This window comes from Balaenoptera ricei, chromosome 12, assembly GCF_028023285.1.
Source record: "Balaenoptera ricei isolate mBalRic1 chromosome 12, mBalRic1.hap2, whole genome shotgun sequence".
In the NCBI taxonomy this organism is placed as follows: Eukaryota; Metazoa; Chordata; class Mammalia; order Artiodactyla; family Balaenopteridae; genus Balaenoptera; species Balaenoptera ricei.
Genome location: NC_082650.1, coordinates 46513986 through 46539100, shown reverse-complemented (window position 1 = coordinate 46539100; position 25115 = coordinate 46513986). Strand labels below are relative to the sequence as shown.

At 41.3% G+C, this 25115-nt stretch overlaps 1 protein-coding gene and 1 long non-coding RNA gene across 4 annotated transcripts in view; one reads left to right on the top strand and one right to left on the bottom strand.

Annotated features, from left to right (window-relative positions):
• The window catches only part of HS3ST5 (heparan sulfate-glucosamine 3-sulfotransferase 5), a 276042-nt gene extending 260639 nt beyond the window's left edge, over positions 1 to 15403 (bottom strand). For 2 of the 3 annotated variants that reach the window (XM_059941370.1, XM_059941374.1), the window contains exon 1: positions 14592 to 15403. The gene's annotated coding sequence lies outside the window, so the exon portion shown is untranslated. Of the gene's footprint in view, positions 1 to 13604; positions 13667 to 14591 lie in introns of those variants that run through there. The other variant, XM_059941371.1, reaches the window with a different exon arrangement.
• Positions 15404 to 15606: 203 nt separating this feature from the next.
• Positions 15607 to 17533, top strand: LOC132375968 (uncharacterized). The gene is made up of 3 exons (XR_009506179.1): positions 15607 to 15712; positions 16793 to 16844; positions 17397 to 17533. It is a non-coding gene; the product is annotated as an uncharacterized LOC132375968 (long non-coding RNA).
• Positions 17534 to 25115: the final 7582 nt, after the last annotated feature.

Sequence of the window (25115 nt, the reverse complement as noted above, 5' to 3'; positions counted from 1 at the left end):
CTATTTAAACCACGAAGTAGCCTAGGCTTCATAGCAAAGCCTGCTCCAGTTTAAAAATGTGTATTATAGACAAATGGTGATAAAAATTAGGTAAATGGTTCAAAAATATAGTGGGATAGAAACATGATCAAAATGTTGTTCCTTCGTTGAGGTGGGCTGAATTGGAGGATAGTTTCATTAAGCATTTGTAGAGAAGGAAGGCATATTCTAGATATAGCTGTTGTGTATGTGAAACACACATAGAGATGGACAGAGGCATCTCGAGGAGTTTTGCTGCATCCCAAGACTCAAATTTCTTATATACTATTTTTGGCTGTCAAAGTAGTGCTTCTTTGACTCAGTGTTAAGGCATGTTTCAAGACAAAAAGAAAACAAAACAAAACAAAAAGAAAAAAAAAACAAACAAACCCACTCAGCTTTATGCAGGTATATGTGGCCTCTGTAAGCTTTGTTCAAATTATTTTCCATTTAGAGCTTCTAGACTGAGTTCAAGGTTTACCTCCTCCTGGAAATACTTTCTTACTCCTTTCCCTCCCAGCCTCTTCTCTGTTCCTCTACTCTTCTTTTTTAATACCTCATATAACTATGATTTTATTCAACAAGTATTTATTGAGCACTTACTATGTGCCAGGTAATATTTTAGCATACTTAGGGTATATTGGTAGATAAAAATTCTTGTTTTCAGTGGATTTTACCTTCTAGTTGGTGGGAGGGGAGAAGTGAAAATAAATGGATCCTTATTTTATTGTAAAGTAATAATTTACTTTTTCACCTGACTCTTTGAAGCCAGAGGACTGTGTTTCGTTCGTCTCCGTAGTACACAGTAGGCCTTCAACAAGTATTTGCCTAATGACTGAAAATGGAATTCTGAGTAATGACAATATTAAGAGTCAAAGACATTTTCAAAAGAGAATATTTGGGCCTTTATTACTCAGTACTGATTTATGAACTAGCACAGTAATTAGAGCAGTTGCTGGCAGAGTTTCCAATTTTATAGATCTAATTTTAGAAAGTTTTATAGTTGAAACATTGAGTTGTCAAACATACCCAATTTCAATGATCACAATACTTTTTAGTCAATGTCCCTGAATCCTATAAACTGTTTTTGGTGAAGAATCTTCTGTTCTTGGTTGGTTTCTAAAGCACAAAATAAAAATTAACCTCTATTTTTAATAGGACTTAAATACCAATATAGTATAAGACTCAGTAGGGCTTTAAATTTAGGGTTTTAGTGAAGCTTTGTACTTTAATATTCAAAATTACTCTTAAATGGTCTTAGATATTTATATTTAGTATCCATACAAATGCTGCTCCTTAGAATTTCCTTTTTGTAAAATCTCCCTGAAATACAGGTAAGCTCCTGATTTTTTTTTTTTCTTCTAAGTACCCTTGTTAGAATGATCAGTATTTGAGAATGAAGATGGTACACTGCCTAGTGGGGGGTTGTGAACTCAGTTGGTGGTCATATTGTCCTTGTGAATAATGATAAGTATCAAACTAGTGGGTTGGCCACATCCTTTGTGGAATCTCCACTGTTTACCTTGCTCAGGCTGTCCTGGGAAGCCCCCTTGTTCTTTAGCTTATGTCCACTAGAGGGTGAGTGGGAAAGAGGAAAAAAAAAAACCAAAAGACGTTTAGCAAGTCTGCTAAACAGTTTGATGATGGAAATTTTTCGGAGGATCAATTTAGGATTTCTTTATTCATATTCATCTTGCCTCTTATTACCATGGATACATAAGTTGATTTTTATGGATACAGCATTTATAAGTGGCAAGTTAAAAGATGGTAGTATATTATACTGAGTCTATTTTTACAACTTGAAAAATAAATGCCGTCCAGATAACTTAAAGCAGCATCGTGAAAACACACTAGGCTTTCTCAGTGAAAACAGCTTCCAGACATGCAACATCATATTTTTTTGCTTCAGATTTTAGACCTCCAGTAAATATTTTTGAATTGGGATCCGTGAGTGTGAGAAAATATATTAGGTTCTTGGACTAACATTCTACTGATAATGCTGCAATAAGCTGATCTGTTTAAATATCTCGAGTCATACACTTAAGTAATGAAAATAGCAAATGTCACGTAAGTCAAGGACTGCTAGTTTGAGCGTTCTTCGCAGCCCTTCTTAAAGTTAGCGGCAGCTACCTATGCCCTGCGGTTTGATGATGTTAGGAAGGTGGTACATGTTGCTCAAACTATTGACCATCTATTTTGATGTTTGGAATCCCACCGTTATATGTTCACGCTTAGTAGAAATTACCAGATGAGGGCAAGACAGGGCAGGGGAGGGGGAGTAACAGGGGCAGTGGGAGACAGGACAAGCTTATATTATAAGAAGGAATGGATGGAAAGTGCAGTTAACTTTAAAATTTAGAATGTATATAAAATCCTAAATTTGATTGCATATACTTTTCAAGTACTCTACAAGTCACAGTTGTATATAGGGTAAAGCACAAAAAAAGAAAGAGGGAAGGAAGGAAGGAAGGAAGAAAAGAAGGAAGGAAGGAAGAAAAAGAAGGGAGGAAGGAAGAGAAGAAGGAAGGAAGGAAGGAAGGGAGGAAGGAAGGAAGGAAAGGGGAAGAGTCAGAGTGTCAATATAATCAGAAATTACTAATTTACATGGTTAATTGTGTTTCTGTCTTTGGCACCCAAACACCTCCACCACCCCTGACCCCCACTCCCCCCAAACGTACACACAGACTCAGACACAAAAAAAATGACACACAGTTCCAGACCAGGGACCAATGTTTGGCACTGGACTATTTCTTATTCCTTATACAATCTGCCTGTTTAAAACAACAACAAAAAAACACTTTTATAGTTAATGTTTTTCTTTCTTTTTGTAACCATAGACACTCCCACGTAGCATAAGCTCAATTCCAGCCAAACTCTGTGTGTGTTTTTAAATAAAGAAAACGGGTCTTCTAGTTCTGTGTTAGCAAAGTCACCTCTTTTACTGCCACTGCTAATGCTAAACATGTAATAATACTTTATTGTCATGAGCAGGAATCTGCTTTGCTAATTAAATGCAGCTGTCAGTAATTACTACTTGTCAGTGTAATCTATTTTAGGGAGCTCTACTTTAAATGATAAAAGATGGGCCTGATATTGAGAGGGTGGAATAGGCAAGGTGACTGCTTACTTCCTCAGATCAGAAACTCACTCTTTTATGATGAATGAGTAACTTTATTGTGAGTAACTTTATCTTAACTAGGTTATCCTGTATTTCTCTGGTGCATGAGTGACGAAGTTTGCAATTACATAGTTTTTCTTTTTTTTAATATCTGAAATCTAAATGTCACCACCTTTGTCACACCAACAAGTAATATGACTTTCACAGAGTTAAAAATGTGTCATGATGGTAATCTATAAGAAAAGCGTCAATGGTGAAGTCACTGTAACCTCCACTATCAAATATTGAGCTCAGTATAAATGTACCTGCTAATTCTCACAAACTGGATTAGACACAGAGGAGGATCACTGTGAAAGGTGGGCAGGGGGAGGGGGGCTAGTAACTGTTTCTTGTAAGCATTTTTCACTGCTATTCAACCAGGTTTTCTCTGGGGAAATGTTTAAACTTTAGGTTAGGTCTTTGAAATCTGCGAATGAAAAAAAAAAAATGCATGGTGTTGGCTTGTAATATTAATTTATCTTAACTGATTCTGAAATGAACCTCAAACTCTTTAAAGCTCTACATCTGCAGGACTAAAAGTAATGTCAGGACAAGGGTAATGGCAGCCTGATTTGCTCCATGGGATAGGTGCTGGGGCTGCCACAGATGCTGGCATTGTGTCCAGGGTCTAAGGGGAGCAGACCTTTGGCCCTCACCTCCCCTTACTTCCCCTGACATTTAAAATGAATGTGGTGGCAGTGGGGCAGGGAAGCTGCAGTCTCAAGGACAGAAGTGATGGAGTGGTGGAAGTATCAATGGAGAAAAATAAGCACAGCAGGGAGTATGAGGGAGGCTTGGCGCACAGGTGGCTTTACCCCACACAGCCTGAAAGACTTATCACACCCCTCACAGCATCCTGACTGCTTCATCCTTCTTCTCCCACCATCTGTTTTATATCCAACACTCAATAGTCCTCGTGTTGCTGGATAATTAATTGTCTTGTTATAGGTCCCAACAAATTTGGCAGCTACTCTTCTGAATACAGCACATTATTTAAATAGAATTAATAATTCGGTTGTTCATCCCAGGTGGAAAAAAAAAAAAAGCTTTCCAGATGGAAAAATAATGAAAAAAAGCAGAGCAACCTAAGTGTATTTTTGAAATACAGTAGGCAAAAGACTCTAACTTGTATTCTTTTTCCCAGTACTCCTTCTTTGGGTAAGAGATGAAAGGTCTGAGGGGAATGGTATAAATTCTCCCTTTTCATGGCATAAATGTTAACCTCTTTTACTGAGAAAATGTGAGTTATTCCAGATAGTTCTAAAAAACCAAAATGTTAAAAATTCCGAGTGACCAGCATCTCAGTCAAAGAGAGGATACATTGAATGGCCACTGAGCTCCTTAAAAAGTATTCAAAGGAAAAAACCGAGAAGACAAATATATGGATAGTGGTGGAACCTCTGAGAGTTTCTGACTTTTATGGGTTCCTACAACCATAATTTCACTGCATCTTGAATAGCCTGTCATGTGCCAAACTCAGTCTTTTGAATCAGCTAAATGATATTCCTGGATTATAGTAGGTGTTCAATGAATTAGCGGCCGAATGTAGGAGTGATGATTTTGAACTACTGTCATGATATTGTTTCTTGCTGCTCACACCAGCTGGTTGAAGCTGGCAGGTGACACTCAGTGGCAAGTGTTTAGACAGCAGGGACAGAGGTATACTTCCCACCTGTGGACTGGTGGTGATAGGGGTGGGGAGAACATAGACCTTGTTTTCTCATATGAGCATTGAGAGGGCAACACACAAAGATCTCCAGTTCCTTTCTCTGCACTACACCCCCTCCTGCATCAGGGTCCCTTTTGCCAACTTGGGTTTTAAGACCCACTTAGCTCTCTTCTCCAACAACAAAAAATGTCCTTCTCCTCGAGCCGACTTTAAGTAACAAAGGCATCCTGGCACAAAGACTATAGTATGTACAACTACCAGCATGTCTTTCCCAGCCCTGTGCTGGGTGAGGGATGAAGGTGCAGGCCCAGGCACTGGTGGGGGTTAGGACGAGTATGTGTATATGTACTTTGGGGGTTCATTAACAAATAAACCAACAATTCAATAAACTACATATAATAGAGGATCAGAAAGCTAACCCATCCTGGCTTGGAGCGGGGTGAATAGGCTACAAAGAAGGAGAAGAGTAAGAAAACAAAAAGAAGTGAGGAAGACAAGAAGTTAGACAAGCAGAGAATCCGCTTGCAGAGGGGCCGGCATGTACAATGGCTTGAAAGTGTGAAAGAGCACGCTCTATTCTTTGCTTGGAATCACCCAATTGAAGGGACCTCAGGTTGAGTGACAGGAGATGAGTCCCAGGCTGGGCCACTGAAACAGTAAGGACTTTGAAAGTTGAGCTAGCTTGAACTTTACCCTGAAGGCAAAGGATGCTACAGGTTATTAAGCTGGGGAATTACATGATCAGGTTTGCATTCAGAAAAAATTTCAGAAGCATGGAAGAGGATGGAGACCTGAAGCTAATAAGGAAGCCAGTAATTCAGGTGAGAAGTTCTGATGGCCTAAACTAAAGCAGGAGCATTGGGGCTGGTAGTAGGTAGATGTTCAAAGGGAAACACTGTCATGTCTTGGTGACAAACTAGAGGAAGAGAAGGAAAAATACAAGATGATCCCCAGTTACCTGTGTTCCTACTCTGATCTTTTAACTATTTTTCCTGGTTTCTCACTTTTCTTGGGTATCTGGACAGTTGATGCTACCAATACAGGAGAGCAAAATAACAGCAAGTATTTGAGAAGAGGTAACATTAAGAAAGTAATGGTGTGCGGGACTTCCTTGGTGGCGCAGCGGTAAAGAATTCGCCGGCTGATGCAGGCGACACGGGTTCGATCCCTGGTCGGGCAAGATCCCACATGCCGTGGAGCAACTAAGCCCGTGCGCCACAAATACTGAGCCTGCGCACCACAACTACCGAAAGCTGTGCGCTTGGAGCCCGTGCTCTGCAACAAGGGAAGCCACCGCAATGAGAAGCCCGTGAACCGCAATGAAGAGTAGGCCCTGCTCGCTGCAGCTAGAGAAAGCCCGTGCGCTTGCAGCAATGAAGACCCAATGCAGCCAAAAATAAATAAATAAAATAAATAAATTTATTTAAAAAAAAGAAATGGTGTATGAAAATTCTTAAACTTTTTTTTGCTTGTTTGTTTTTAACATCTTTATTGGAGTATAATTGCTTTACAATGTTGTGTTAGTTTCTGCTGAACCTAGGACAGGAATAAAGATGCAGACGTAGAGAATGCACTTGAGGACACGGGAAAGGGGAAGGGGAAGCTGGGACGAAGTGAGAGAGTAGAAAATTCTTAAACTCTTGATCTTATTGTTCAGGTAAGTACAGAGTTGGGTGTCCCTTATTTAAAGGATGCTAGTATTTGTAGAATTCGGAAACTCCAAAACTAAACGCTGCCTAGTAACCTTTGACTGTCTAGTCATCCATTTCAGAGTAAACGGTGTATAAAAATAAGTACTTGATTAAGAAAACATAATTCTGTCTGCAGAAAATCAAGAAATAATAATTATAGCTAATACTTATTAAAATTGTATGGTGTGCCAGATACTGCTACCAGGACAGTAGGCAATAACGTTCTTCATTTTACAGAGTCAGATATCAGGGTTAAGTGCTCACTGCACATCTAGGCTAGATTTGGGAACAGAGGAATATAACCATAACCTGAATAAAAATGAAATGAAAATAAGTACCGCCCCAGCTACCAATCCATCTGCCAGCCCTTCACCCGCTCGCACCCCCTTATCTGCCCTGTTTTCTGCCTCCACCTCCCTCCTTGTGTCTTTCCAGCCTGGATCCCTCACCTCTCTGCTTTCCAGGTTCTGAGATGCCTGAAGGAAGAAGCTCCGAGTCTCCCCGCCTTATACCATGTGCCAAGTACCATGGAGAAAAAGGTGACAAGGACACAATCCGGCACAATCCCTGCTCTTGAGAGGTACTCAGGCAGGTGGCCCATGGAACAGTCCTCGGGCCTTTTCCAGCTATTCTTAGGAGGAAGGAACCCTTCAGACCCCCAGGAACGCTGGAGCTCCCCATAGTAAGACTTTCTGCTTATGCACACTGTGTCCGTGAGATGAAGAGCCCCTTCCCAGTGCCCTTTGGTCCTATACTATTTCATTCAGCTCAGAAAAAGTGAGGCAGTTAGGAAGTTCAGGTCACAGGCGGCTGGCTCACCAGATGAAGAAATTCCACTAGCATAGACTGGTAATTCCCTACCACTGCATACAGAGCATAAACGCAACTATTTAGCAGGATCTTGGCAACCAATTTAAATCGATTGAAAAACAGATCCAACCATTTACTAAAAATTAATATGGTCTCATTCTTTGCTTTTGTGGCCGTTGTACATACACAGGAAAATAGTGTGATAGGACAAAGCCAGGAAAGTAAACTTTATTGAAGATAAACCCCTCTTTTGTTGCAGGGAGGACACAGGGAAATAGGAAGGCGTGGGTTTCAAGGCCCAGAAATACAGGGAGGTGCTTGGGGGCTAATTGCTACTCAGAAGTCTGTTGGTGTGGGTAAGTGTGGGCTCTGGGCCAGATGACATGGGTTTGTATCATGGCTCCACCCCTCTAGCTAGAGGACATCTCTGGGCCTCAGTTTCCTCATCTGTGAAATGGAAATACTAATGACACATACCCTATTGAATGCACTGTGGGAAAGAAATGTGTTAAGACCTGTACAAAGCTTGGTACATTAGTAAATGTTAATTAAATGTTAGCTATTATCATTTATTATTTTTACAAAGATAAAGAGGTAAATAGGTATATCCATTAGGACAAAATAACATGGAGGAACATAGTTTTAAGCTTTATAAGTTTGTAAAGTGAGGATAGCCAGGTGGCTACTGGAATTAAATGCATTACAGAAAAATAATCTAAGAATAAAATTAAACTTTTAAATCAAGTTACTCAAATTTAATCATCAGAGTTAGGAAATAGCTTTTTAAACCATGAACTCTATATGGTATAGAAGTATAAAAGGAAAGAAATTTCTGTGCATCCTAATACTTCAACTCATGTGGTATAAGAAGATAAATATAAATAGGTCAATGCTTTTAGCAAACCTTTTGTTCTTCCCCATTAACTGTATTTGTATAAGAGGATACATCTTTCAAAGAATTATGTAAACATACATAGCTGGGCCTTGCAAGAAAAAACTGTGCAGTAGCTGTCCCAAAACCCTCCTCTCAATTTCTGTGCTTGACGCAGGCCTTTAAATCCAGTAACATTTTAATCACACTTAACTCTGAAACACATATTTCTTCTCTTCAGACCCTTCTCTCAACAGTAAGACAGTCCAGAAGACCTATGCTTTGTAATGGAGAACAACCAATTCAAGATACACACATACATATAGACAGATTGATAAATAGATATAGAGAGAATAATGTACCCATTATGTTTAACCATTGCTGATGATATTACAGTGATGTTAAAGATGATAACAGCGATATCAATTACTACTTGCTGAATCTTCACTATGCATGACACTCTATGCTAGGCATTTTACATATATTATCAAACCTAGATATAGGGAAATCTAGAACTGCTATTTCCATAACCATATTACAGATAAGATTACTAAGAATTAGACAAGTTCAGTAATCTGTCCAAGATCCCACAGCTAACAAGCCATGTAGCAGGGATTCTAATTCAACCAGCTCTGTCTGACTCCAGTACTTATACTATAATAAATACCTTATTTATATTGAGGTGCATTCAGAATTATTGTGATTTTTTTTTATTGACTTGACTTACTTAGGCTATGGCATTCAGAATTATTGTGATTTTTTTTTATTGACTTGACTTACTTAGGCTATGGCAAACAGCATTACAACGACATTTTAATATGTTCCTAAATAGTTCCCCAAACTATACTCAAATAGTAAAGTTGTTAACATTTATGATAGAAGAGTTGTGCTACCCCGTTAGCAGTGTAAAGATTCTGTTACTTAATGTTAATTATGTCTTATATGCCTTTTTTTTTTTAACATCTTTATTGGAGTATAATTGCTTTACAATGGTGTGTTAGTTTCTGCTTTATAACAGTGAATCAGCTATACATATACATATATCCCCATATCTCCTCCCTCTTGTGTCTCCCTCCCTCCCACCCTCCCTACCCCACCCCTCTAGGTGGTCACAAAGCATGGAGCTGATCTCCCTGTGCTAAGCGGCTGCTTCCCACTAGCTATCTATTTTACATTTGGTAGTGTACTTATATGCCTTTTTAAAATAAAAGGTACAATTACAGGCAGTTTTCCTTTTCTCAAATTCTAAATTTAAACACTTTAATCAATTTATTATTTTACTTTCCTTCCCCATCATCTTCCTTCATCTCAGGCCACTCAATCTTAAAAAGATTATTATTCCACAGGGTTTCATAGATGGTGATGTCCTGAGGTCATCACAACGAAGGAAAAAGCCTGTACAATATTGAATCACAATCTTAAAACTATGCAATTTTAAAGACTTGTAAAGTTTCTGGACTATCAACTTCTAGAATACCCTTCATCAGTTTGTGCAGTAAACATTAATTGGATGCCTACTGTATGCCAAATGGGTCAGAGCAGAATAAGTCTCATTTCACACTTTCACATTAAACTCTGATTCCTTTGGCAAGTACCATATAGGAACACATAACACTGACCTCTATGCAAGAAGCCGACATTATAAGGACATTAATGGCAAGCATAAAACATGCAGTATCAGAACTTCTGAGCTATTAAAACTACTTAAATATGGCATCAGTTGTTAAGTTACCTAATTTTAAAAAGTAGTTGAACCTAAGAAAATTGTTGAGTCCATTAAAAACTGAATTAGGCTATAGCACTGCTCTAGCATTGCTCTAGATCAGGTTATTTCTGTGCTTCATACCAATCACCTTCCTTACAAATTCCTTAAGAATTCACTCTAACTTGAACTGTCATAAATCTCAGTTGCTAGAATGCATTTACTTTACAACTCAACTTGGTCCCCCTTTGGTTCCCTGTTTAAGTAAACTTAAAAAAAAAACCACATCTGTTCAGGAGCCGCGGCACAGCACAGTGGACTGCCTGGGCGCAAAGGCCAGCTCTGCCATTTAGCAAGTGTGGGGCTAAAGCCATTTATTTAGGCTTGCTGAGCCTCACTTCCTCACCTCCTAAATGAGGATAATAATAAAAACATCCGCTTTACCTATTTATTTTCCCTCTGGGGAGAGCAGGGCGGCTACCAGAATTAAGTGAGTTAATATTAGCAGAGTTCTTTGGACAGTGTCAGGCACATACTGAAGGTTATGATAAGTGTTTTTTAAATAAATTGTTCAAAAAAGTTTAGTACACTCCCAATTTTTTAACCTCAAACTAGTTGAGCATTTAATAAGTATCATTCTCCAGATAATGATGACTTCACAAACCGCGTATGCCACAAAGCGGGACTCTCTTCCTATTGTTCAAAGTTATGAGACAAAACGTAGATACATACCTAAACATACACAAGTATGTAAAGTATACAAGTAGATAGAGATGTGCTCTAGATATATACACGTGCTCATATGTATATAAATATTTATACAGAAGCACATGTGTATATAGATGTAACTTACCAACCTCCCACACACAGTCCAGGTAAAATGGCCTAAAGTCAAACCAACTCTGCCAACATCTCTTAATACTGACAGAGTTTTCTTTTGTAAAACTTTTCAAGAAGAGGGAAAATAATCCATTGTACCAAATGTTAATTAAGACGTGATAATGGAACTTGCATATGAGATTTAAAGAGGTTCATTTACCCTGCTTATACATTATGGGGATCTCCAGATATAATCTTTTACTTCTACTTTCGATAAGTGTTAGCTGCTCTGAAATGGTTTTGAGTTAGATCAGTGATTTTCAAGTGTAGTTCTTAACATCTTGCTTTAATTGCACTCCTGCTGTAAAGGTTAGGATAACCTCATGACCCTCAGAAACAAATATCGGTTCTAGACTAAGCAAAATTTGTCAACAATTAAACTGGATTTCAGTGGGAAAGAAGTTATACTTTTGCTGGTTTTAAAGAATTTGTATTAAATTCACAGAAGAATTACAATGTAGGATTTTTCTAAATAGTAACAATTTAGGTCATAGTGAAAGTTTAACTAGTGATTTTGGTTTTGAGGTCCCCCTTACCACCAAAAAAAAGGACAGAACTTGAATGAAGATAAATCTGAGGTTAGACAATCATTTCCTTAACTTGACTTGCTCTCTCCTTTCAGACTATTCATGTTTTCTTAAAACAAAACAAGCTATAATTCCATTACCAATCAATATCTCCTCACTTAATTGCAATAATCTCAGAATATGAAATATTTGAATAAAGTATTAAATAGAAAATTTAAAAATCATGCATAAATAAAATATACAAGTATTCATATAATTTCAATGGCACAAGAGTGTTACTGCTTACACTCTATTCCTCGTTTTAAGCATCATTTTTAGCAAGTGTCCCCTTTACTAAGGGATTGCTATCTCCTTTTACTAGGAAGTTACCTTGAGAGATACTTCATTCATGAATGAACATCCCTAAAATAAAAGACCACTCTGGCAGACCTACCAACAGAGTCAAAGAAAATTCTTCTCAAATAAAATTTCCATAAGGTATTTCCCTTTTTCTAAAGAGTCCTAAATAACCATTTTTGTTAACCTGCTCTTTTACATATAACTGCACTTGTAAGAGATGTTACTGTTTCTGAGATTATAAAAATAAAAAGATGAGGAAAGGAGCATAATATTTGTTGCATTCTAGGAATTTGGGTTAGCTTTCTCAATGCAATGGGAACATTTGCATTTACTCATAAATGAATACTAATGACATATGCAGATCTGGCACCGCTTCACAGAAATCACACACAGAAAGCTAGAGCAGTGCACAGATAGTTCTATTTCTCCAAAGTATTCAAAGAGTGAGACGATTAAAGTCAACATCAGTTCTCTGAAGTTGAGTCATAGCTAAATGACACGGTGTGTTAAGAATAATGGTGGGATTTATGGTGAAAGCGAAGTTAGCTAGTGAACATCTTGTATGATTTTTGAGTCAACAACTCATGACTGACCACCTACTTTGGGCAAAATGCTGCTTCCTTAAATAAGTCACTATTCTGCAGTTCTTTTTACATTACACAGTGTAGGAGTAAGCACCCAGCTTCCACTGGAAACCCTTCCTTGTTATTTAAAATAACGCTCAGCTCAGCTTTGCATACTGTGTGTACTCCTGTGCTCCTTTTTGAATGAGTAGAAATTCAGTGAGTAAGAAGATTATTCATTCAAAAACATCTGTGTATGCCTGCAAAATGGTACGGACAAGGATGCAAGCATAGGCAACTCACTGTGGGCATCACTTGCTCACAAAGAAGTCAAAGGGATTTCTAAGGGAAGTGTCAAAGGGACACTAAAATTTAAGAATGAGGTCTGGCTTAACCTAGAAACCATGATCCTAGTACTTCTGCAAAACTCTTAAGAGTGTGCTTGTGATTTCCCATATTATCTCCTTTAGGCATCTATTTGAAAATATTACTTTATATTATTGATGATGTTTCTATATATTTTATTAATCCAGGAAAGAGTATTTTTTAAATAGCCCAGAGTAATCTGGAAGGGGCCAGAGCAGTTTTCTTGTTCACTGCTAAGAGTCCCTGCACCGGAGACAGTTAAATTTAAGCAGCAGTTTCCTTCCCATCATTATGTTTCTTATACTGTCTTCCTGTGTCTCCATCAGTTCACTAGTGAATGACTTCGTATCCCTAAAGAAGCCTACCCTGCCGCTCATTCAGTCACTTTAAACAAGGTTCATTTGTAAACAGAGGGAGGAAGGTTAGTATATCTCTTTCATTTCTCCTTTTAAGAGCTTTACCAGGAGGAACCACTACGGCAACTTCAAAAAAAAAAAAAAAAAAAAAAACTGCTACAACATAATTGATACCAATAAAAACATCAAAAATAGTTTTGATATCCAATTTTGTAATCCCTTTTATTATCTTCAACTTTTTCTTGGAATAGAAGCTAAATATACTTCAAATAAATTGTACTGTGGAAACATTCGTCTAAAGCCCTGAAATATGTCAAAACTACTGAGCAAAAAAGCTTTCAGAAGCACCAGCTTTAAATTACTTCTAGCAAATCAGTTCAGAAAGGAGCACCGTGAGAGAAAGAACGCCCACCCACTCTCGCTCCCACCCCAATCCGACCCTGAATGCTATTTATCCGACTAAGTTTACATAAATCAGAGAAGAGTTACAGTGCAATTAAATGTATCCACGAAGTAATATGATATAAAGCACTTTGCAAATATTAAACCTCCCCTTAAGGGATCAATGTTTTCCATGAAGAAGCTGGAGGGGTGGGGGGGGGGGGAGAGAAAAGCAGAAGGGAGGGAGTGGGAGAGAGAAAGAGAGTCCGACCCACCGGGTGAGTACTGGGGAGACCGGGATCTGAGCAGCAGCTCTCTTGGGTGGGCGCCCTGAAGCACTCAGTGAGGGAAGCCAGAGAGCGGAGCCCGCCAAGGTGAAGTGATTCCGGAGTCGTGACAGAGGTTTGCTCGCTGTGCACCTGGAACCGCCAGATAGAGGCATCCGCAGGGGGCTGGGCGCTCCTTCCCGGCTTCCCCAAACCAAGGCGGTCGCCCAAGTCCCAGAAACAGAAGTCTCTGCGCTCCAGTTAGTAGCCACAGCGACCTCGCGCACCTCTGAGTAGCAACGGTATGACCACCCACTCCACTGCATTTATCTCCTGTGTGTGCGAGTGTGTGTGTGTGTGTGTGTGTGTGTGTGTGTGTCGGGGGTGGGTGGGAAGGGCTGCGTGAACTGCGTGCACTGGGGCTGCCCTGGGGCGGGGACCAGTACTTCGAGGGGTGGGGGCCGGCGGGGCCGAGAACGCACCCCACCCGCAAGTTCACGGCGCCTTTGCCTGCCCTCTGCTTGTCCTCCTCGGGCCTCGCAGCCCCCCACTCGCCCAAAGCCGTCTCGCGCTCCAAGCGACAGCCCCACAATCACCCCGGCAAGTGGCCGAAGGCGGGCCCCCAAACTCTGCTGTGCGCATTTAACGCGTGTTTCCAACCTCCCTCAAAGCCAGCCCAGAGCGCTGCGACCGGCTCGAGGAGAGACAGACAGACTGACTGACTGACACCGACGACTCTCTCAATCTACCCCGAGAATCCTCCCTAACGTTTCCCATCTCGCACTAGTTTAACCTCGAGCCCCAGACAACGTCTCAAAAGTCTCCTCCAGGCAGTGCCCAAGAGAACCGCGCCCCACAAAGCGCTTTGGCCGGCACCACACGGATGTCTCTCCTCGGCGACCTCCCCTCTTGTCATTTCCCCCCAAATCTACGAAGCTTCAGCCCCCTGTGCTCGAGCCCCTCCCCGGCGCGAGGCGGGCAGCGCGCCCTGCTCACCAACGTCCCCGGCGGCGGCGGCGTGGGCGGGAGCCCAGGGCGCGGGGGCCAGCGGCGGGTCGCGCCGGGCCACCGGGCGTCTCCAGCAGTCCCGTTGGCAGTCGGTGCAGTAGTTCCGGACGTCCGGGCTTCGGCTCCGCGGGGAGCGAGGCTGCTCGAATGCGAGCGAGCCAGCGGGGCTGTGCGTGCGCGCGTGAGAGTAAGAGGCAGGCGGGCCCCACACGCAGGCGGCGGCGGCGGCTGCCAGGTCTGGGGCGGGGAGCCAGGAAGGGGAGGAGGCGGGCGAGAAGTAGTGGAGTTTAGGGCGCGTTTCCCGCACTTCCCCTGGAGGCTGGAGCCAGGTACGGCAGGGCGCGCTCCCGCGGCGCGGGCACGGCAGGGGCGACCGCGGGAGCCCGAGTCCGCGCAGTGCCTGGGCCCGCAGCGGCTCTGCGGGAGGAGGTGAGCATCCTCCTCGCCCCACGCGGGCACCGGCGCGGCCCCAGACTCTGAGCGCCGACCGGAGAACCTCCTGCGTCCTCGTGACAGGTCCTTGCGCAGCTTGCTTCCTCCCGGTCAGCCTAAAAGAGCGACAGTCAGTGCGGCTGGGATCTTTCCTTCCGGGGTCTTGGAGCCGCCGGGGCCAAGCTGCGTGGGCGCCCGGCTCCCCGCGGCTGGTGCTGTCACGGCCGCCGCCCGGCTCCCGGCGGCTGCCTCCCGGAGACGTGCCCAGCTGTGTGCGCGAGTGTGTGTCTAAGCGAATCTCTTCCCCTCCATCACTCGGGCGCGCGGGAGGGATCGGGTCCCAGGCGACCAGCTGCGGAGTGGCTGCCAGTTCCCACCCTCCCGGCTCTCTCCCCACCCACCCCGCCCCTACTCCTCCTCGCCCTCGTCCTCCTCCCCTGCTCCTCCTCCAGCTGCCGCTCTGGAGCTCCCAAAGGCAGGGGAGAAACCGCAGCGAAAGGGGCGGAGAAGGGTGGGGAAGGAAGCGCAGGTGTCTTCAGCCGAGAGCGGGGCCGCCCACACGGGAGCAGCTTGCTGCAGGGGGAGGGCAGGGCCTTAGGCGGAGAAGGGGGAGGAGAGGATTTACCCGGAGGCCGAGGTCCTGCGGCTGAACCGCTGCGCGTCCCACCAGGAGCGCGGTGAGGAGGCCGGGTGGGCGCTCAGGGCTCCCCGGCCAACTGAAGCCGCAGCTTGGGGAACCCGCGGAAGTGACCAGGGTGGCAGGACCCGGGAACACAGAAGTCAGAGAAGCTGAGACCGGTCTCTCCCGGGTCAGAGGGGCCTAGACCGGGAGCTTGGGGCACACAGGTGTCCAGGGAGCTCGAGTGTGGCTCCAGCATGCCAGGCGGGAGAGCTGGAGGCTGTGAGGGGTCGGGCGGCTGCGGCAGCGGCGGTTCTCAGACTGCTGTGTGCCTCCGGAGTCGCAGGGGGCGATCACCGCCTAGCCGGCAAGCGGAGATCAGGGCTCTCTGCCTTTTTCCTGGTTCCAGATCCCAAACCCGAGAGGCACACTGGCCTTCCCAATTCAGTCAACGTCCCGCCTACCCCTTGCTCCCAGAATAGCAGTGGGGCAGTGGACTCTACGTGCTATTTCCTGTGCTCTCTGCCTGATTGAAAAGATCCCACCTAATCTGAGACTGATGTGTTGATTCTTCTTTCCTAACTCCAGTCCCCTCACTCATCATCTAGCCCCACCCAACTAAAATTTCCCAGAAAACTAATATCTTTCTCATTGATAAAGTTTTCCCCTCTGCAGTTTCCTTAAAGAACAATTTTTTTTTCTCTCGAGGTATTAGGTCTCATATTAATTCCCTAGTACAAATGCAATACGCAGAAAAGTCCTTTAGACTGGGAGTCACGTACGTTATTGCTTATGAGCGCTGGTCTGTTTTCAGATGAGTCATAGTATGCAGAGTCGAGTCAACCTGGGGTCCTGGAGAGAACTGGTCCATTTAATTAGAGGTCTGTTGGAATGCTCACTGGCAACAGCACTAGAAAGAATTGTGGTGCTTCCGCCAGTATCCATTCTTTTCTATTATGGTAATTTTATTTTGTTAATTTAGGCAATCCGAAAATGAAAGGTTGGATGCAATTCACAAGGCACAATATTTCTAGATTATCATTCAACTGCGGCCCCCTCCCCCTTCCCCACGTCCACTCTCACCATCACTTCCAAAGGTGGTGAGCTTGGATCTCAAGCTGTACTTTTTCAATTTCAGGATACAGCCTGAAGGACCAAGCTGTTGAATTCTAGAAAGAGATAACTTAAATGTAAGTAAACTTATTTACCAACTACTCAGACAAAATCATAAGCTCAGCAGCAACACAACAGAATATATATTGTTTAATATATTGAGCAGGAGGAAAGATGGCTGTTTGCCAGATATGTGATCCATTAACCTCTGTAGCTCATTGTTGGCAACAATAGCATACAATCACATTCTTATGTTTGAAAGACAAGGGATTGTTTTTTCCCCATCTCAAAATCCAAATGCTACATTATAGTCTAAAAGAAACCTCAAACAATAAAAGTAATAAGAAAGGAAGAAACACAATTTGCTTTTTTCTGAACAAATGTTGCTGTTCTGTTTTTCTGGAGGGGAAAAATGCTGATAAGCAATAAAGTCTGCAAAAGCATGACAATAGATTTTGAAGAATGCATCGCTCCATCTATCGGTCTTTTCAATTAGGCAACTTTATTTAAAATGTTTATTTATACTACCTTTTTATTGGTATTCATTCTTTCTTTTGTGCCAGGAGGATTACTGAGGAGGACGATGGCGTGAGATGAATCTAGTTTCTCATAATTCTGTCTTGCTTCAGGTTTATGTTTGGCAGCAGAGGAGCAATCAGCAGCCCGTGCTTTCTCAGCAGTCCTAACTTCTCCTCAGAGAATCCTTAGCTCTGTAGCTGATGGACTAAGACATTGTCACAGTGATTTTGCCTAGCTTGTGCAAGATCACACCGGGGGCTGGGAGCAGGTACAACCCCAGAAACTGTGAAGCAAAGCTCTGGAAAGGCTTTCTACCTAGCCTTGGGTTGGAGGATTAGATCAGGGTAAATGCACTTTCAGCGTGTGCTGTTCTTCAACTCCTCCAACAATGTGGCTTTCTTGCTAGGTAAAGTGCAGAGGAGGGTGGGTGGGTGTCTAACATTTTTAGTAGAAACATTTTAGTATTGTGTGAAATTAAACAAATAAAACTAAACACTGGATGATGAGGCACAGCCAAAAAATCTTTTTAGGATGCAGTTTTGAAAATGGTCACAGATTCATTGGTTTGGTTTAGTCACCAAAGCCAAATAAAGTGCACAGTAATAAAAACATCTGGTTAATTAGTTTTCATTTGGTAAAGAATATATTTTTTCTGAGCATCATCACACTCTCTTGTCTCATAAAGATGCAACCGTTAAATATTGTTCAGCTTACGGTTTCAAATGGAGGCTGTCCTTTCAGGAAAGTATAGAAATGTTTGTCATTATTAGAGGGTATTTGACTTGTTTTCCAGCTATATCTTTTTTTCTTTTTTAAACGAGCCAATCACTGACATCTAGACTCAGTTGGTTAAGTAAATATTTATTAAAAGGAACTCTTTTTGTGCCAACCACTGGAAACCAAAAGATGAATAAAAGAAGCCTCTGCTCTCATAGGCTGAGTTCAGTAATCACTAGGGTTATCAGGTGTAGGTCTGGTTCAACAGGAGTCCTTACCTTTTTCAGAAATGAGCCCCTGAGCCCACATCTCCATGCTCCATCACTGTATTTGAATGTCCCTGTATGAAAGTTCTGGTTTTCTATTGTGCTAGGAAATGTTTAGCAGTCAGAGGCTTAAAAGTGTAAGGCCACACCTGATTATAAGGAAACTATTTCTTATGGAAGAGGTGGGTCCACAGATCTGATGTCAGAAACGATGAGGACGGTCAAGAGGATTTAACCCCTCTCTAGGTCCAGACCAGTGCTGGCTAATAGAAGCGTCATGCAAGGCACAAATGTGAGCCACATGTACAATTTTAATTCTATATAGCTCATTTAAAAAGTAAAACAAAACAGGTAAGATTTAATATTATATTTTGTTTAACTTAATATATCTAAGATATTATAGTTTTGACATATGATCAAGATATAATTATTAGTGAAAGATTTTACATTATTTTTTTCACATCGTGATGGGCAGAATGGCTCCCACACCCTAATTCTTGGATCCTGTAAATATGTTACATTACATGGCAAAATGGACTTTGCAAGATGTACAGTAATTAAATTACAGACCTTAAAATGGGGAGGTTATCCTGGATTGTCTTGAGTGGGCCCAACCTAATCACACGAGTTCTTAAAAGCAGAACATCTGCTCAGGGGACAAGCAGAAGAGATGTGACCCAAAGAGAAGTCAGAGAGATTCAAAGCATGAGAAGGATTTAACATGCTTGAAGATGGAAGGGCCAATGGGACAAGGAACGCAGGTGGCCTTTAGCTCAGCGAGCTCCAGAAACAAGACCCCTGCCCTGTAACCACAACTGAATTCAGCCAACAACCTGAGTGATCCTGGAAGCAGATTCATCTGCAGAGTCCCCACAGAAGAATGCAGTGCTAATGGCACCTTGGTTTTGTCCTTATAAGACTAAGCAGAGGGCTCACCTGAACCAGCCGTACCAGGACTTCTGGACTACAGGACTGTGATAATAAATGGATGTTTTAAATCATTAAATTTATCATAATTTTTTACAGCAGCAATGTAAAACTCATACATGTACTGAGCCTTGAAATCTGGTGTGTATTGTACACTTACAGCCCATCTCAATTTGGACTCTCCACATCTCAAGTATTCAGTAGCCACATGTGGCTAATGGCGATCATATTGGACAGTGCAACTCTAGACCAAGAGGAGTAAGATGTCTAGAAAGTGCTAGATCTGTAGGCTAACTATAATGTCCCTATGTGGAGAGAGAAGACATGCAAGGAAAGGAGGAACTGGCAAGATCTCTCCTGATTCCCCACCCATGACCCATGTGAATGGGGGGTAATCTTGCTCATACAGGACACAAGCTAAATCTTACAAGTGAGACTGTCAAAATTCACTGAATTCTGATATTTTTGCTTTTATTACCTTTAGGCTATTAATAAAGTCTTTCTGAATATTCCATTTTTGTGTCAGTTAAGTTTTGGAGCAATCAAGAGAAGAGTCATTGCTTCTACTTTTCTTCATGCTTAATGTAGAACATCATTTATTTCCAGTATTATGGTGTGGGGGACAGTAGGCAAGGGGAACCATGAAAGGTCTCTAGGAGAAGAGGAATTATGTGGATTGATTTAGCAGTCCTAGGAAGGCTGTTCCCCCCACCAGAGAAACTGTTTTCAGTATCAATCTTCTGAGATCTACATTTTATTTTTATTAAGGCAGCATGTTTTACAATTCTAGCTGCATTCCATGTTTAGCTTTCTAAAATCATCTTTTACCATCTTCCTTAATAGGGAGGAATGTAGGCTCTTACCCTATAAAACCTAGAACAGGAACTAACTACTGTAATCTGGGACCATTTTAGGAAGGTTTTGCCAAAGAGCTGTAGACCTGAACTGAGTTTAAAGAAAAAAAATGGAACCTAGACCATGAGAGAGTAGAAGGAGGACTTTCAAGGCTGCAAGGAGCAGTGGGGTAACAGTATAAAGACCGGAAAATGAATGGTAGGTTGATTGGCTGACAAAAAGGTCCTTTGACTATAGCAAAAAGCTTTTGTAAGGAAAGCTGTAGCTGATGTTAAAGAGGGAAAGGTTAGTTAGCTCTAGATCTGCTCTGTTCAATATGGTAGCCACTAAGCACATGTGGCCATGAAGCTCTTGAAATGTGACTAGTCTGTGAGTATAAAATACATACTTGTCTAGGAAAAAAAGATAACAGTGGCTTGAACTAGATGGAAAGGCATGGATGGTCTTCAGATATATTTCGAGGGCACAGCCATAGGACTTGCTGATAAATTGAATGCAGTGAAGCAAAGTAAGGAACCAAGGATGACTTCTAGGTTTGGAGCAAATGGGTATATGTTGTTACTATTTACTGAAAAGGGAAATAATAGGGTAGTAACAAGGCTTGGTGAAGCAAGGTCCCCACCAAGAGGATACATTAGGCATCCAAATGGAGATGTCACTTAAGGAGGCAGATATATCAGTCCAGAGGTTTGAGAAAGCCTGGGGTTAGAGATATGAATTTGGAAGTGGTCAGCATACGGAAGGTGTTCAAAGCACCCAGTGGGGGGAAAAAATAGAAAGAAGCCCTGGTGATTGGGAAGGAGGGAAGGAAGAGCATAGACAGAAGACTGAAAATAAATTGCCTGGCCAATTAAAGGCAACCTAAGAGTCTGGCAACTCAGAAGTCAAGAGAAGAAAGGATTTCAATGAGGAGGTAGTGGCCCCTATGTCAAATACTGCTCAGAAGTCAATAAAAGAAAAATAGGGATGCCTGTATTGAGTTTGGCAACATTGGAGATAATTAGTGACCTTTACAAGAGAAGTTTCGATGGCAAGGTTAAAGCCAAATTGAATTGAGTTGAAAAGTGAATGGGAAATGAGAAAGTAGGGAAGTGAAGGCAGACAGCATTTTGAGAAATTTTGCTTTGAAGAATTGCAAAGAAATGGGGGCATAGTCCAGAGAGGGATATGGGATTAAGGGATGTTTTGTTTTAAGATGGGAGGTACTAGAACATCTTTGTGTAATGACAGAAATAGTCCAGTAGAGAAGGGGAGAATTAAGAGAGTAATCGAAGTCCTTGAGTAGGGTAGAAAAGAGGGGGTGTGGACAAGTGGAGGGGTTGGTTTTTCAGGAGCAGGCATCATTGTTCCATCATAAACAAAAGGAAGACAGGAGTTGTAGAACCATATGAAAGAATATGTAGACCTAGTCAAGAGACGATAAAGGAGTTATTTCCATTTTCTCAAAATATGAGTCAAGGAGTAATATTTTAGAGAAAGGAAGTAATGGAAAATTGAGGAGCGAGGAAAAATCATGGAACAGTGATTTCAGAGAGTGAGAAGTCAAGCTTCCTAGAAGAAAACAAGAGATTAGGTGGGGGAGTGTTGAGTGCTATTTGAGGTTTGAGGTCCTGAATTTCCTATGAAATCAGTGAGGCCAGTTAGATAATTTTCTCCAAGAATAATCAGCTGATAAAGTATACATATGGAGAAGCCAAGCAAGTGGTTGCATTCTGCCAAACTGGGAATATTTTAAGCAGCATGAAACATGGGAGTTGAGACTGCAAAAGAATTGTTATAGGGCTAGATCAACCTGAGTACAGAGGGAAGTGGAGTCAGGAGGTTGAGATGATCAGTGAAAAAGTAGTGAGGTCAAGAGCTTCATTTCAATTTTAAGAGTGATTCAGTCTGGCAAGTAGGAGTTGGGACAAATTGGGGAAGGAGGATCTTAATTTTTTATACGCAGGGTATTTCTATGCAGAGTCTAAAAGGAGAAAATTAGGGAGTCAGATCAATCTAGATTCAACTTACATTTATTGGAATCGAATGTGTGCTACACTCTGTACTGGGCACTTTCCTGTTATTTCATTTAATCCTCACAATATCCCTGTGCTTTGGGTAAGATAAATCCTTGTTTTATAGATGAGAAAATAAAACAGAGACAATTAAAAAAATAAATAAAATACATACTGGATTTCAAAGTCTCAGTCCAAAAAGAAAACTTGTGAAATATTTATTAATAATTTTATATTAATTTTTGAAATGATAACCTTTTGGATACCTTGGATTACATAAATTATGTTATTAAATTATTATTACTTTTTTTAAAAAAGCTTTTTAAATAGAGCTACTAGAAGATTTTAAATTACACATGTAGCTTGCATTATACTTCCACTGGCCATCACTGCTCTAGACTAAGTGCTTCTTATACTTTAACGTACATATGAATCACTGGGGAATCTTGTTAAAATGCACATTTAGAAACTCCCAGGTAAACCGCTGTCACTGGTCCTTGGACCACACTTTGAATATCACAATGATGATTTACAACTTCACCTGCAATATAGAACCATTCAGGAATTTTTTTTAAAAATCACAATGACCAGATTGCTGCACCCAAAATTAATTAAATAGGAATCTCTGAAGTTGTGACCTGAGGATAAGTATTTGTTATAGTTGTCTAGGAGGTGATTTTAAAATATTACAAATTTCAGAACCACTGCGTTAGAAGCTCTTGAATAGAGGTGAACTAATTTAAACTTTATTCTGTAGAAAATGGAGAAGTTTATATATCAGGTACAATTAATTTGTCACTAACAAATATTCATTTATTCATTAAGTGAGTGTAATTACTATATGTAAGTCATGGTGACTTATATCCTGCCTTCTAGAAGCTTAGAAACTAGTTACAGAGATAAGATACCTACTTAAATAATGGCAAAGCAACATAGCATAGGTTCAGCATGACTGGTATAGATATTAAGAGTTATAGGAGTCCAGAAAAGGAAGAGTTAGTCTTGGATGGGATAATTAGTGAATCTTCCTGGAAGAACTGATGTGTAAGAAAGATCTGATACAGGGGTTCTCAAACTATAGAATGCATCAGAATCTTCTCGGGTGACCAGGGCAAGGCCACTATTGTCATGGAACACTGCTAATATCACCCCTGCCACACTATGAATGAATTGTAAAACCATCCTGCTTCTCTGTCCCAGTAACTCAAGTTCAAAGTCCCCAGTGGGAGGCTGACTAACTGAGCCCAGACCACATGCTCCAGCCTAGGCTGCCAGGAGCCACTGGCTATGCACAGCTTTTCACCAACACTGCACACAAAGGAACTTTTTCCAAAAGCAGGAATAAAGACGCAAGTCTGCTCAGCCTGCCCCAAAACTCCTCACCCTACCCTTGCCAAAGCCAAATCAAAATGAAACAAAGCCAAAAACCCCCCAAAACAGCCAATCAAAGAAATATCTACCACAGGTAGTATTACTCAAAACGTTGACATATATGAGGGGGGACTTGATTTTGGCAAATTCAATTTTAGATTGTTAAGCTTGAGATTATGATGTTTAACTCAAGTAGAGTTGCCCATTTAGTTTGGGGAATGAGGCAAAGGCTAGAGAATGTTGCTTAGGTGTCATCTGCATAGAGGTAAAAATAGAGAACAAATGTGAGCTTCAGGAGGCTGAATGTAGAAGGAGAAACTCTGGACAAAGACTCTTATAATATCCTCATACTTCTGGGACTAAAGGAGCAGTACAAAAGGGGTGTTGCATTACCTCTCAAAAGGTACTAACCCTCCAACCAGCTCAGATCAGAAGAGTTAAATAAGAATTTCTATTGTAGTAGTTCTCAGAGTTTTTAATATGCTGATTTGTATTATGAAGCTCTGATTATGCTACACTTCCAAATACCATTTGCCTATGGAACTTTCTTGAGAAACTAGTGATATATTGAAGACATTTTGGGAAACAATGGGCTAGAATTATCTGGAACCAGAAAAAGACAGAAAGATCTTAGAGAAATGTCCAGGGGGAGAAACAATAGTCCAGAATCCAGATTATTCTGACAATTCTGATGCCTGTTATTCCACTGTTATAGGAGATGGGTTTAATAGTATGGAGATTAGTGCTACTGAATTCTGTTTTACCCCCATGTCCCCCAAATGCACAGTGCTTGGTAAATGGAGGCACGCCATACAAATTTGTTGAGTGAATAAATAAGAGAATAGTTAAGAAAAGCCCTTTAACTTGTCAATATGGAGGTCACAAGTAACCTCCAAAAGCATTGTTTCAGAATAATGGTGAGGTGGGTTGGAGGAGGCATCCACCTGCTAAGGATTTCTCAAGTGATTCCTCAAGGATCTCTGGCAGAGGCTGAATTGTCTACCCCATCATCTGTTTCTCTCTTTTTTTCTTGGTAATATAACAAGAGTGACCATGTAATTTATCATCTGAACTAGGACACTTGAGAGAGAGAAGGGGGGAGCTATTAATATTTATGCCGGGACAACACACACAAAACAGACTTTCAGGCAAACTGGGACAAATGATCATATTAAAAATAATTCCTGGTTTTTAGCTGAACACTTGACTGTTAGGAATAAAGACAGCCTTGCCCAACCTCTCTTGTATTTATGGGTAACAATGTGACTAAAATGTTACTAGATCACAGTGGTTAGTTTTCCCCCAAAATTTTTACAGAGGTACGCATATCTTGACCAGCGTGTGTTCTCATTTATCAAAGAAGATGGTAGAAGATGGTTTCAGAAGGTTGCACATGGAATGTATCTTTTTTTAAATTGAAGTATAGATCATTTACAAAGTTGTGTTGGTTTCTGGTATAGAGCAGAGTGATTCAGTTATATATGTTATATATATATATATATAAATAATCTGAAAAGTACTTTTCAGATTCTTTTCCATTATAGGTTATTATGAGATATTGAATATACTTCCCCGTGCTATACAGTAGGTTCTTGTTGTTTATTTTATATATAGTAGTGTATATCTGTTAATCCCAAACTACCAATTTATCCCCCCCACTTCCTCTTTAGTGACCATAACATTGTTTTCTATGTGTCTT